A 13,401-nucleotide genomic window follows, 5' to 3' on the forward strand; every position below is an offset into this window, starting at 1 on the left:
GCGTCAGTTAGCATCATCATCTTTCTTCGGATTGACTGCAATATGCACATGCTAAATAAAGTTTAAGAAAAAACGTATTTTGGAAATAGCGATTCGGTGGTGATTAAATATAAGATTAAGTTCTCATGATGTGGATATTCCACCAATGGCTCCAGTAGTGGAAATGATCACTGGACAGTATTTCTATGATGGTATAGAGGAGGGTGAGCTGTCAGGGATGGGAGCTCCCACCTCATCTGGAGCAGTGTCTGTTGACATGGACCAGGGACCATTGTGACATCAGGCTGGGAGTTCCAACCACACCTGGAGCAGCTTTCATTGACATGGAGCAGCAGGGAGAAGAGGGACAGCAGACTGCGAGATTCAACTTCATTTGGAGCAGGTTCAGTTGGCATGGAGCTGGGAGTTTTGCGAGATCAGTCTGGGATCTCCACCGTCACCTGCACCATCTTTTAATGACATGGAGCAGCAGGGAGCATTGGGACATCAGATTGGTAGATCCAACCTCAACTGGACCACTTCTATTGACGTGGAGCAGAGAGAATTGGGATATCAGATGGGGAACCCCAACTTCAAGTAGAGCAGCGAGATCAGTCTGGGAGCTCCACCCTCACCTGCACCATCTTTTAATGACATGGAGCAGCAAGGAGCATTGGAACCTCAGGTCTGGAGCTCCACTCTTACCTGGAGCAGCTTGGAGTTACATGGAAGACGAGGGAGCATTGGTACATTAGGCTGGGGGAAAGGATATTCAACTATTTTAATCTTAAGTAAAATAGGTTTCAACACATCAGATGTTAATTGATTTGTGAAGAATCTGTCCCGGGAAAATAATTAATTCTTTAGATATTAAAGACAAGTCCTGCAAATATTAAACTCAGGAAAACGCATTGGTACAGAAAAAAATGGGAGTGATGTTTCAGGTCTTTGACTTTTCTTTTCTGATCGACTCTGCACTGGATTACATCAAAAGAAGAACTTTTTCACTCATTTCATGTTATTCTGTTTCCTGCAAATGCAGACAGGTCTTTAACGTAATCTAAAGCTGAAAATTAATGGGAATATGCGATGTTGTGATTAGGCTGGAGTTGTCCTTAAATTATGGTCGAAACGCAGCAAAGTAAGTTGTCATTTCCTCGATCATAATGACCACATTGAATGGCTGATCAGAATGTGAATGATAGCTTTTTGGGGACAATTTGAAGTGAATCAATGATGGTGATTATCTTTGTTCTTTGTTCATCTATGACTGTCAATGTTATTGTTCATGTCTTTGTTAACACTGCAGCTTTGAAGCATGTAAAATCTCAGCTGTGCATCTGGCCAGTGGTACAACCATTCATATAGCTGGCTACGGATTAGGTGGTTGTTGGTTCGACTTTTATTTGGCGCAAGCATATTGTGGAGATACATCACACATCCAAACTAATCAATTTTGTTACACTGAGGTGGATAATATTTGAAATTTTTTTCTCCACGAACGAAAATTCTTTCAATGTTTTCGACCAGTTAAACATTACCAAGAGCAATCAGAGTTAAAAATCAGGCAGCACGAGGTTCTATCGAACAAGCGTATTTGGAAGGACCAGTGTCCCATGCACTGTTTCTTCATCAGGTGGTTGTCAACGGTTGGATTCTAATCTGGCTTTGTGTGATTTTTAAATTTGTCCACCATAGTCCAACACCAACACATCCAAGTCATGGGTAACATCTACACCACGAACGGTCGGTTAAAGTTCAGATGATCTTCCAAAAGATCGCACATATTAACACAAACATCATGTTTCTGCAGAAAGACACTCACCTGATGAAGGAGCGGCTCTCCGAAAGCTAGTGTTTCCAAATAAATCTGCTGGACTATGCCCTGATGTTGTGTCACTTTTAACTGTGTCTACTCAACTCAAACACTGGCACTTCCATGTCATAGAGAACAGCAGTCAGGTCCCAGCGCAGCCAGAGAAGGCAATCCCGAAAAAAGCAAAGAAATCAAATAGCTGAGTCTCAATTTTTACAGTATTTGAAACTCTTGGAGAAGTGGAGTCAGAGGAGAGTGAAGGATGAACAGTCCGATTGTGCAGAGAGAGTGAAGGCGATCTTCACTTGTTTCAAGGGCTGGGGTATTGACAGTTCTAAGGCATTACACAGATTCCTTGTAGAGCTGCTCTCTCTGCCTCAGGAACAAGAAGCCTTGATTTCCTGAACGGTAATTAAACCCAAGCCACTCAGTTAAAGCGCCGAGTATTCACCTCAAGACAACGAGTGATGAGGGCAGAAGCAGTTGTACCGTTTATTCATAACACAGTTTTTGGGATCATGTCACTGCAGATATGTTTCCCTTCAAAAGTGATTTGATTATGGAGTGTTTGTAGCACAAAAATGGGTCCCATCATCTCACTTCCCAGCACTTGGTCTGTAACCTTGTAAACCCTGACGTTTCACTTGCTCATCTCAATGATAATTTCCCTTGATCGTTTTAATTTCGTCAAGCAAAATAAATGGGACTGATGTTTGAGATGGGAAACATGTTTTCACACCCAGTCGGGGTACTGATCCCCATTTTTACCCACAGACTGAAGCACGCGGACACATTTCCCCAAGAGTGACATAGGCCTCGAGAGGAAACAAACAGAAAGTAAGATTTCACTCACTTGGCTGGTATTGTCCCATTTCAGTCTTCAAAACCAGTGCCTGTTTACAGCAAAGAAAGGAAGCAATAAGCTCCTCCTTTCCCAGTGTTCCTCACACATTGTTTCCCCTTCACTCTGTAGTTTATACTGCCTTACCTCGTTCTTGCTGTCAAACTGGATCATTGCTCCCGCCCGCTATTTCCTGTCCTGCAGAACGGTTTTCCTCAACTTCTTGGAATTAAAAACAGGAATGGGCTATTTAAAACACTTTTCTAGTTTACAAGGCCAGTGTTATCACCACTGAGCCAGCACATTGCCAGTTTAGAGAGAAGGTCTCATACATGAGAAACTCCAACGCAACACACGATTGGAAAGCCTCAGTATTGTACACCAACCAACAAAACCGGAACAGAGCGGAGGGGATCATGCACCGAAGGCTGGAAGAATACAGTGACGAATCTCATGGTGTCCAGGGTGGTGTTAACGCAAATCTTCCCTGGCTGTCTACTGATGAGGACTCAATGCTTTCACTGTAACGGCTTGTTAAATGTTAACGTTTACAGTAATCAATACGAAATACTGCCAGGTCTTTCGAAGCAGAATGATGTTGTTCAGCAGTCAGTATCGCTTCCCTGTATGTTAAAAGTTTTCATCAGCAATGTCAGCTGCAATCAAGAACGGAGGAGGCGTCAGAAAATGGAAGGGGAATGGTGGTTTCTGAGAGTTAACTACATGGCTCGTGGAGCCAGGTTCACTGTAGATGCTGCATGTCGGTTTTCCTGTTTACCTTGGTATACTGATCACTCTGGATCAATTCCCACATTACCTGCACTTTGTGTGCGGTTCTTTGTACATTTTACCTCGGTTCAGTGTTCCGGGGGTACCACACGTTTTCTGTTTGGCAGATTTTACTCAGGTGGGTTTTGCAGCTTCATATTCCGGCCAACAATTTTAGGAACAGAAAGACACCATTCAGACGATCAAGTCTGCTCCGCTATTGAATGGTTTCATGTCTGATCTAATAACCTTGAGCTGCACTTTCTTGCCTTTTCCCATAGCACTTGATGTCTTTGTTGTTTGAAGATCTGCCGATTTCAGACTGATTACACCTCATGACCCTTCCTCTACAGCCTTCTGCTGCAAGAAAATGTATCGGTCCAGAACTGTCTGAGAGAATAAATGCTTCTTCATTTCTGTTTTAATTGTGAGATCGGTATTCTAATACGAAGTTTAAAATCACAAAACACCAGGTCATAGTCCAACAGGTTTAATGGGAAGCATTATCCTTTGGAGAGCTGCTCCTTCATCAGTTGGTTGCAGAGTACACAGTTGCAAGATACAGAATTTATAGCAAAAGTTTACAGTGTGATGTAACTAAAATTATACGTTGAAAAATGCCTTGATTGCTTGTTAAGTCTTCCATCTGTTAGAACGACTATGTTAGGTTCACTTCTTTCTTATGTAATGCGCAAAACGTTCTTTTAACAATCACATTTTCAGGTGAACTTTAACAATTAGTGTCAGCCCAGATAATATGTTGAAGGTGTTAGTCAATGTGTGCTATGTCCATGCCATAATGTTTAGACTGACGCTAATCTAAAAAATAACACGCTGCAGACAAGGATGCTTTGAGGCATGGTACATTGGTGAAACCGAGCCAAAGCTACAGCGACGGATGAATGTGCACTGCACATCAATCGACAGACAGGTGTGCCATTTCACACTCGGAGAGCACTTCAGTGGTCCAGGACATTCGACCTCGGACCTTCGGCTTACAATCGTCCAAGGCGGACTTCGGAACAGGCAGCATGTAAAAGTGGCAGACCAGAGTCTGATAGCTAAGCTCGCTACCCATGGGGATGACCTCAACCGTGATCTGGGTTCATGTCACAGTACAGGTGACCCCATTGCCCTACCTACACATAGAGACCCTTCTGCAAGCACACACACACGCGCGCGCGCACACACACACACACACGTTTGTCGGGTGAATTTGTACTTGCAGAGTGACATTGTACTTTGCTCAAAAACTGCATGAATCCAGATCAGTCTCTGTGAACTCATTTTTTAAAAATAAGAATCAGTCTAAACAGTATGGAACAGACAACAGCACATGGGGTCTGACACCAATTGTTAAAGTTCACCTGAGAATACAACATAAAATGCGCTTTACATATGAAAGAAGTGAAGCTAATATGCTCATTCTCACAGATGGGAGATTTAGCGAACGATCAAGGTATTTTTCATTATATAAATTCAGTTGTTTCACACTGTAATCTTGAGCTGAAAATTCTGTGTCTTACAACTGTGTACTCCACAATCACCTGACGGATGAGCAGCAGTCCGAAAGCTAGTACTTCCAATTAAACCTGTTGCACTATAACCTGGTATTGTGTGATTTTCAAATTTGCACATCCCAGTCCAAAACTGGCATCTCCAAGTCATTCAATACGAGGCACTCTGGTCACAGAACCAACATTCCTACATCCAACTTATTAAATACTTGAAAAAAATCTGTATGGTTCAATAAGGATCGTTTTTGTTGTACTGAGTCTGAGCAGGCTAAGGCAACTCATTTCAGCGTTTCTTCCCATTTGATTTCAAATCCGATATGAAATTCTCAACTACTCTGACAGAATTGCTGTCTTTGCTCTTTTGTAATGTCAGGAAGTCAGGTTCAATTTACGCTTTTCATAAGGAACAACAATTTTTTTTTTTCCCCTGACTGGAAATCAATATTAGGAAATAGCAAAGAAAGAGCTGAATTTCAACACTTTTGCACCAAGGAAGACAGATCCAATGCTTGGAACTTTTCTTGGTGACTTTGTTTCTGCCTTTTTTGTTCAGTTGCAAAATGACAGGGTCATTGAGTTTTTCGAAGCATGGCCAGTGGCCCTTCAGCCTATTGTATCAGTTTCAGTCATCAAACTTCTGGCTTGTAAACATAATTTCCAGCACGTGACTCATCGCCTGGTGGTTTCTTACATTTCAAGTCTTCAGATAAATTTAAAAATCAGACAACATCAGGCTATAGTCCAACAGGTTTAATTGGAAGCATATTAGCTTTTGGAGCGACGCTCCTTCATCAGGTGATCGACTATGACCTGATGAAGGAGATTCGCTCCGAAAGCTAGTGTTCTTCTAATTAAACCTGTTGGACTATAAACTGGCGTTGTGTAATTTTTAACTTTGTACACCCCAATTCATCACCGGCATCTCCACTTCAGATAAATTGTTATTCAATTTCTTACGGGCTTAAGTGGAACAAATACACTTTAGTGAATGAACAGTTCTGAAAGACAAACTTTCTCAGATTCGTTTGTCGATTTTCCTCATGATGCTGCGAAAAATGTTTCTGCGCTCACATCTGAATTGGTTTACCATGTTTCTTCTTCAGTTTCCTTCTTCTTTTTCTTAAATGGTTTAGATTCCAATACAGACACAAGGTGCAGGTTGCAGAGTCACGTGTTTGTACTTTCACTGAGACTCCGTCTCGCCACGAGCTGCCGTCCTTCCCCACTCTGATTCAGACAGCACTGTCCTTCCTGTGACATGTCCCATGGAGAATGGAAGGACAGGCATTAAAACCCGCACTTGGGAACGGAGCGACAGTTTTAAAATATTTACACTGTTGCAGCGAAGAATTGAGCTCCTATCTCCCGCATAACATGCAGCGACTCTAACCACTATGCTACCGAGCATAGCCCTGCCACAGACAACTTCATACAACCCTATCACGGTAGACGCTACTCGACGTGTCAGATTGTGGATATAGATACCACAATTACGTGCGGGAGCACCTCCACCTTGTACATGGCAGGTACCCATACGACTCAGTTAACGTTGACTATCTTATACGTTACAGGCAAGGATGTCCGGATGTATGGTACATTGGGGAAACGAGCAAAGGCTACGACAACAGATGAATAGGCACCGCACAACAATCAACAGACAGAAGGGTTCCCACCCAGTTGGGGAACACTTCCGTGGTCCAGAACATTCAGCTTCGGACCTTCGGGAGACCATCCTCCAAGGTAGACTTTGGGACAGGCAGCAGAGAAAAGTGGCCGAGCAGAGGCTGATAGCTAATTTGGTAACCATAGGGAGGGCCTCAAGCGGGACCTTTGGTTCATTTCACGTTACAGGTGATCACCATTTCACTATACACACACTCTCACATACACACAGCCACAGGTCCACACGGATGCGCACACAGACTACCTTATACACACCCTGGTAGACACACACACACTCCCACATTCACACATGCACCCCCTAACAGACTTAAGTCACTCTGCACTCACTACCCACACACACTTCTTCACAGTCACAACCTCCCCCACCCCACCAGACAGACAGATACACACAGACAGACAAAGACGCACATGCACACATGTATTCTGTGGGGTGAATTTGAACTTGCAGGGTTACATTGTAATTTGATCAAAAACTGCATACATTCATGTAGAACTCTGAGCTCAAAAACTGCATGAATTTTATGTAAAACTCTGTTATCCCAGGTTTTAGATTAGAATCAATCTAATTATCAGGTCATAGACAGAGAGCACAGGGGGGCAGCACCTTCAATATATTGTCGAGCTATCACCATTTTAACTGCTAACCCGAGAATGCAACTTTTTAAAAAATGTATTGTGATTTACGCATGAAAGAAGTGAAACTATAACTGTAATCTAACAGATGATAGGCTTAACAGACAATCAGTTTTTCAATGTATACTTTTAGTTACATCACATTGTAAATTTTTGCTATAAAGTCTGTTGCAATCGAGCCCTCCATTATCATCGGATGAAGGAGTGTCGCTCCGAAAACTAGTGTGCTTCCAATTAAACCTGCTGACTATAACCTGGTGTTGTGTGATTTTTAACTTTGTGCACCCCAGTCCAGCACCAGTATCACCAAATCATGACCGAGGGCAACAGTTTCAAACGAGACCCTTCATTTCGTAATGGCTCCTTTTGTCAAAACAAAACTGCTTAACGACCCGAATCGTTTACCTCATAGGTTTATAGTTATTAGCAGGACATATTCACATCTGAATATTTCTTCAGGTTATATGGGTTGCTGCCTCTCTAACCCTCACAGACAGTGTGTTCCAATTCCAACACCAGCCGGCCTATAACGCTTTTCCACATATCTATTTAAACTTTTCTGCCTTTCTCATTAAATTTCTGGCCCCTGGAATCGATCTCTCCATCTGTCTACCTTAGCCATTATTTTGTACATCTGCACTATGCTTTCTCACAAACTCCTCTGTACGGTGACAAACAACTCCAGTCTGTCCTGTCACTTCATGACTGAAACTCTTCAGCCCAGACACAATCCGAATGCATCTCTCCTGCACCTTTCCCACTGCGATCACATCCCTGGACTCATGTGAATTGCAGACAATAATCTGGGTAGAGCCGAACCTTTTCCCATTCGGTAGCAGCATCTGGGGTGGCTCTGCAGTATTTATTGCCTTGCAGTCTGGAGTCACGTGGAGGCCAGACCAGATAAGGACGGCTGTCTCCTTCCCTCAAGAATGTCAGTGAAACGGTGGGTTTTTCAGACAACTCATTTAGCATATTCTTAATTCTCGATATTTGTTGCATTCACATTTTCCCATCGTGGTGGTGTGGTGGGAATCGAATCCGTCTGCCCAGAATGTTACCTGGCCTTTTGTGTTAAAAATGCAGCGATAATAGCAGAGGCTATCGCAGAAAGCCGTCGCAGCTGATCTTTTCCAATGAAGTCTCTTTTCCCCAATTATTCTCTGTGACCTTTTATTGAGCCTCAGGCTCCAATGATCTCTGGTCCATGTCAGTAAAAGCTGCTAAAAGAGAATTGATTTCACAGCCACGACATGCAAATAGATCGAATGATTTGAAGGTTCAAATGAAGAGGTTGGGGCATGGTCGTCCAGCAACACTGAGTGTAATGGCATAGACTGGACGGTATAAACGTGCAAGTGTTTGTTAGGTTGTGCTCAGTCAAATGGAACGAGGGGCGTAAAATAGAGTTAGGTCGAGTGGGACGAAGAGACATATTCGAGAACTTTTGGGTTTAAACCCTGATACATGAAACGCATAAATATCAGTGAACGAAATTCAATGGAAAACAAATTATCATCTCGGAGAGTATCATCATGTAAAAACGATTAATTTCTTACCGTGTTTCACCAAAAGTAAAACTTTGAGAGAACTGACCGCCATGATGTGGATTCTATCCGAATTCGCTTCAATCACAACGCAGAATGCAAACTGGTAAACGGTTGCTGTACTCCACAGATCACGCTTGCAAACTGTAACCAGTAGGGTAGCAGACGAAATGTCACGAAGAATGCACAATTTTAGGACTTAACGACAGACATATGGGAACTCAGAATGGACTGAATCTTCAACTTTAACGTCCTCAGAGTCTCCGGCGATTCCATGAATGAGAGTATTGGCAATGGTATTAATGAAACTCTGCAAACTCACGGGACAGTGCAGGATATTGTTGAAACGTATGCCTCAATAGCATTATAATTTAACATCGGCTACTTCATCACTTTGCCCAGACAAGGCAGTACCAACTGCTGCAGGCAATCACACATAATTCCAGTTCCAGACCCGGAATTTAGGGAAACTGTGTGAAGCAGCCAGGAAGATCCAAATGGAAATTTGGATGGAATGACGGTAGACAGGCGGGTGCATTTCCGAGGTTGGGACTGTTCCGGATCAAAAACGGGGCGGAAGGGAATACTTGTCCCCATTTATAATATTATAGCCATAAGCCGTGCATGGTTGCTGAGACAGCTGATTGGCGCATCGAAAGCTTGTTGAGCCTTTAACTTTGGGGTGGCAAGGTTCGAAATTCCATTTTCCTATTTACATCACTATTTTTGATAGTGGCAGTAGCAGCACAGAATCAGCTTCTTGTTTCCAGTAAATACTGCAACCTGGAGAAGGTGGTGTTTTTGTAATATAATCAACTAGTCATCCTTGGGGACACAGACACGGAACTGGTAATGTTAAAGTTTGACGAATAAAACCTGGAATGAAAGCCTGACCTCAGGACCAGAGAACATGACTGTAATATCCTGCAATCCCATTCATGCATGTCCCTTACGCAGGGGATGCTACCATCTTTACTCAATCCTGCCTACTTGTGATTCTAGATCCAGAACAACATCGCCATCGCTGACCCTTAATCAGAGAATGCCGACAGTATGGGTAGGCAGGCCATTCGGCTCTTACAGTCGACACCATCCCTCCGAAGCACATCCTATCAGATCCACACTCCGTACCTACTCTGTTCCCCTTCACTCCCCATGGCAGATCGCAGTAACCAACACACATTCAGACGGTGTGAGGAAACTCACACAAGCAAAAGGCCGAATTTGCAAACTGCACACAGTCACACGAGACTGGGCTCGAATCCATGTCTCTTGTGCATCGAGGCAGCAGCGAATCAGGATGAACAACAAATGCTGTCCTGAACAGCGGCATCCACACTCTGTGGGTATATCAGGAAGAATAAAAACACATTCACAACATGGACAACGGGACTTGCGTCTGCGTGGACATGATTTGAACCAATCATTCATCCTGGGTAGAGACAAAGACACCGATATCAAAGAGAAACCAGCGCAATGCGGAATTCAAATACCTGCTGAAGTGGAACTCGTTTACTCAGTCAAATTGGGGACAGGCTGTTCAACAGTCCCGTATGTGGGGCGGGCTGAATGAGCAAAAGAACCACCAGAGTAACCAGCAAGATTACATATCCCAGAAGGAGATCATCTAAACTGTTAACGCTGCTGTTGATCCCAACCAGCTGCCGGTTTCATAGCGTAAAAGTCATAGACGTTCGCAGCATGAAAACAGGCCTTTCACTCCGACCAGCTCATACTGCACATAACGCCAAACTAAGCGAGTCGCATCTGAAGGCTCCTGCAATTGCTGAGGGTTAATAATGCCCTTGTGATATTATTACTGCATTGTTAATATGAATGTCCAGATATAATTCTGTGGACACCGGTTCAAATCCTGGTATGGCAGATGCTGGCATTTTACTTCCATAAATACCTCGAATTGAAGAGTCTAATGATGATGTTGCATCAGTTGTTGTAGACCTGATTCACTAATGCCTGACAGGGAAGGAAACTGCCATACTTATCTGGTCTGGCTGGCATATGACTCCAGATCCATAATATCGTGGTTGATTCTGAACTGCCCTCTGGGTAATAAATAATGTACTAGGTATGAATGAATAGCTTTTTTCTAATCCCACTGAAACTTCCCAATTCATTGATCGATCCAAATATCCTGCAAATATTGTAAATGTACTTTAATTCATCACTATCTCAGAAAGTGAATTGCACACATAATCCATCCTCTGTTTAAAAAAAAACTCGCATGTCTGATTTTAAGTCTCTCCCTTTTCACCCAAACCATTCACCTTCTCGTCTTGTAGTCCCCATCGTTGGAGAAAAGACAGTTACAGTTAACTCTATCCGAACTCTCAACAATTTATAAATTTCTATCGGGTCGCCTTTCAGCCTCCAGTGCTCGAGTGAATATATTCTCAGCCTATCCAACCTTTAGTTATAAGTCGAACCTTCCCCACTACCAATATGCTGGTATACCTCTTCTAAACCTACTCCAGCTGAATAATTTCCTTGCTATTACTGGGCGACAAGAACTGGGCGCAGTACTACAGAAGATGCCTCACACAATGTCCTATTCAACATCAACGTAACGTACCAACCCCAAAGCTCAAAGGACTGTGCAACGCAGGCATGATGAGAAATTTTTAAACCATTCTGTCTATATGTGAAGCAAACTAAAATGAAATATTTAACTGCATTCCAGGCCTCCGATTTCCGCAACACTATACAAAGCCCTATCCCTAATTGTGTAAGCCCTACTCTTTTGGATGTAGCAAAATGCAATACCTTTCATTTAACCAGATTGAACTCCATGTGAATTTTTTCAGCCAAAGGCGCATTGGATGAAGATCGTTCTGGAAACTTAGATCACCTTCGTTTCAGTCTCCAATTCTGTTGTCCTCTACAAGCTTATGAACCATGGCGTCTATGAGTTCCATTGTTTTCTCAGAAAGGTCAATGATTTATAATTATTTGTCGTGGCCATCATTTAGCAGTTTGCAAATCAGGTAACAATTAGTCATGTAGTTAACCATGAGGAAGAAAGCCATAGACAGCAGGCAGATTGGAAACACCTGACAAGAAAATGTGCTGAAAGGAATTCAATCCAGTGAAGTGGGTGACAATGAATTTGGGGAGGAACAATGATAAAAGTGTGAATACTGAGTAGTTTAAAGTAATAAAAAAGAAATTGGAGTCGGCAATCACAAACGTTTGAAGGTGATTGGACAAGGTATCACGTGGTCTCGAGGGGTTGGAGATACTTTCTGTTCTTGACCGCAGGTGGGAATATAAGAGCAGGGAAATTATGCTGGAACTTTAGCAACGGCCTATTCAATGGACTATTCAAGATCAATGGACAGGGTCATCAGTTGGACGGAAGTGTGCACTACAGGTGCTGGCAATTAGAATCAAGACTTGAGGGGTGCTGGGAAGCACAGCAGGTCAGGTAGCATCCGAGTTGCAGAAAAAAATAACGTTTCGGGCAAAAGCCCTTCATCAGGAATAAAGCTGGGAGCCTCAATGGTGGAGAGATAAACGAGAGGACTAGGTCTAGGAAGAATTTAGCTGAGAGTGCAAGAGGTGGGTGGAATTGGGGTTAAAGGTGATAGGTCGGACAAGAGGGTGGAGCGGATAGGTGGACAGTAAGATAGACAGATGGAACAGGTCAGTAGGATGGCTCCACGCTAGAAAGTTGGAACTCGGATAAGGTGGGAGTGAGGAGATGTGGAAACTGGTGAAGACCACTTTTATGCCCTGGGGTTGAAAGGTTCCGAGGTGGAAGATGAGGCCTCTGGTGGTGAGGGAATGGCGGTGGATGAGGCCCAGGAACTGCACGTCCTCGGGAGTGTCTGGGGGGTGTGGTTGATGTTTTTGGTCATGGAGCATTGGGGTTGAATGTTGCGGGTGTGCTGTAAATGTACTCTGAAGCGCTTTGCGAGAAGGTGTGTGTTGGCCGCAATGTAGAGGAGACCACATCGGGAGCAACAGATGCTATAAATGACACGTGTGGAAGTGCACATGCACATTTGATGGATGTGGAAGCCTTATTGGAGACTTGGGAGGATGTGAGAAGGAAGAAGTGGTTGCAGGTTTTGCAATTGCTGTGGTGGCAGGGGAAGGTGCCATGAGTGGAGTGTGGGTCATTGGAGGGCGTGGACTTGATTAGGTAATCGTGGAGGAAACGGTCTTTGTGAAAAGTGGATTGGGGTTGGGAGGGAAATATATCCCTCGAGGTCAGTGTTGCTGACACTTTTTACAAACCCACTGATTCCCACAGCTATCAGGAATATACCTCCTCCCACCCCATCTCTTGCACAAATGTTACTCTGTATTCCCAATTCCTCCACCTCAATCGCGTCAGTTCCAAAGGTCCAGTTCCACCACAGAACACACCAGATGGCCTTCTTGTTTAAAGACCAGAACTTCCCCTCCTATGTGGTTGAAGATACACTCCAAAGCATCTCATCCATGTCCCATGCCTCCACCCACGCACCCGACACCTTCAACCACAGCAAGGACGGAACTCCCGGTCCTCATCTTCTATCCCACCAAGCTCGGCATAAATCACATCATCCTCTGACAGTTTTGCCACCTCTAAACGGATACCACCACCAGAGATAT

The sequence above is a fragment of the Hemiscyllium ocellatum genome, chromosome 8 (assembly GCF_020745735.1).
Source record: "Hemiscyllium ocellatum isolate sHemOce1 chromosome 8, sHemOce1.pat.X.cur, whole genome shotgun sequence".
Taxonomy (NCBI): Eukaryota; Metazoa; Chordata; class Chondrichthyes; order Orectolobiformes; family Hemiscylliidae; genus Hemiscyllium; species Hemiscyllium ocellatum.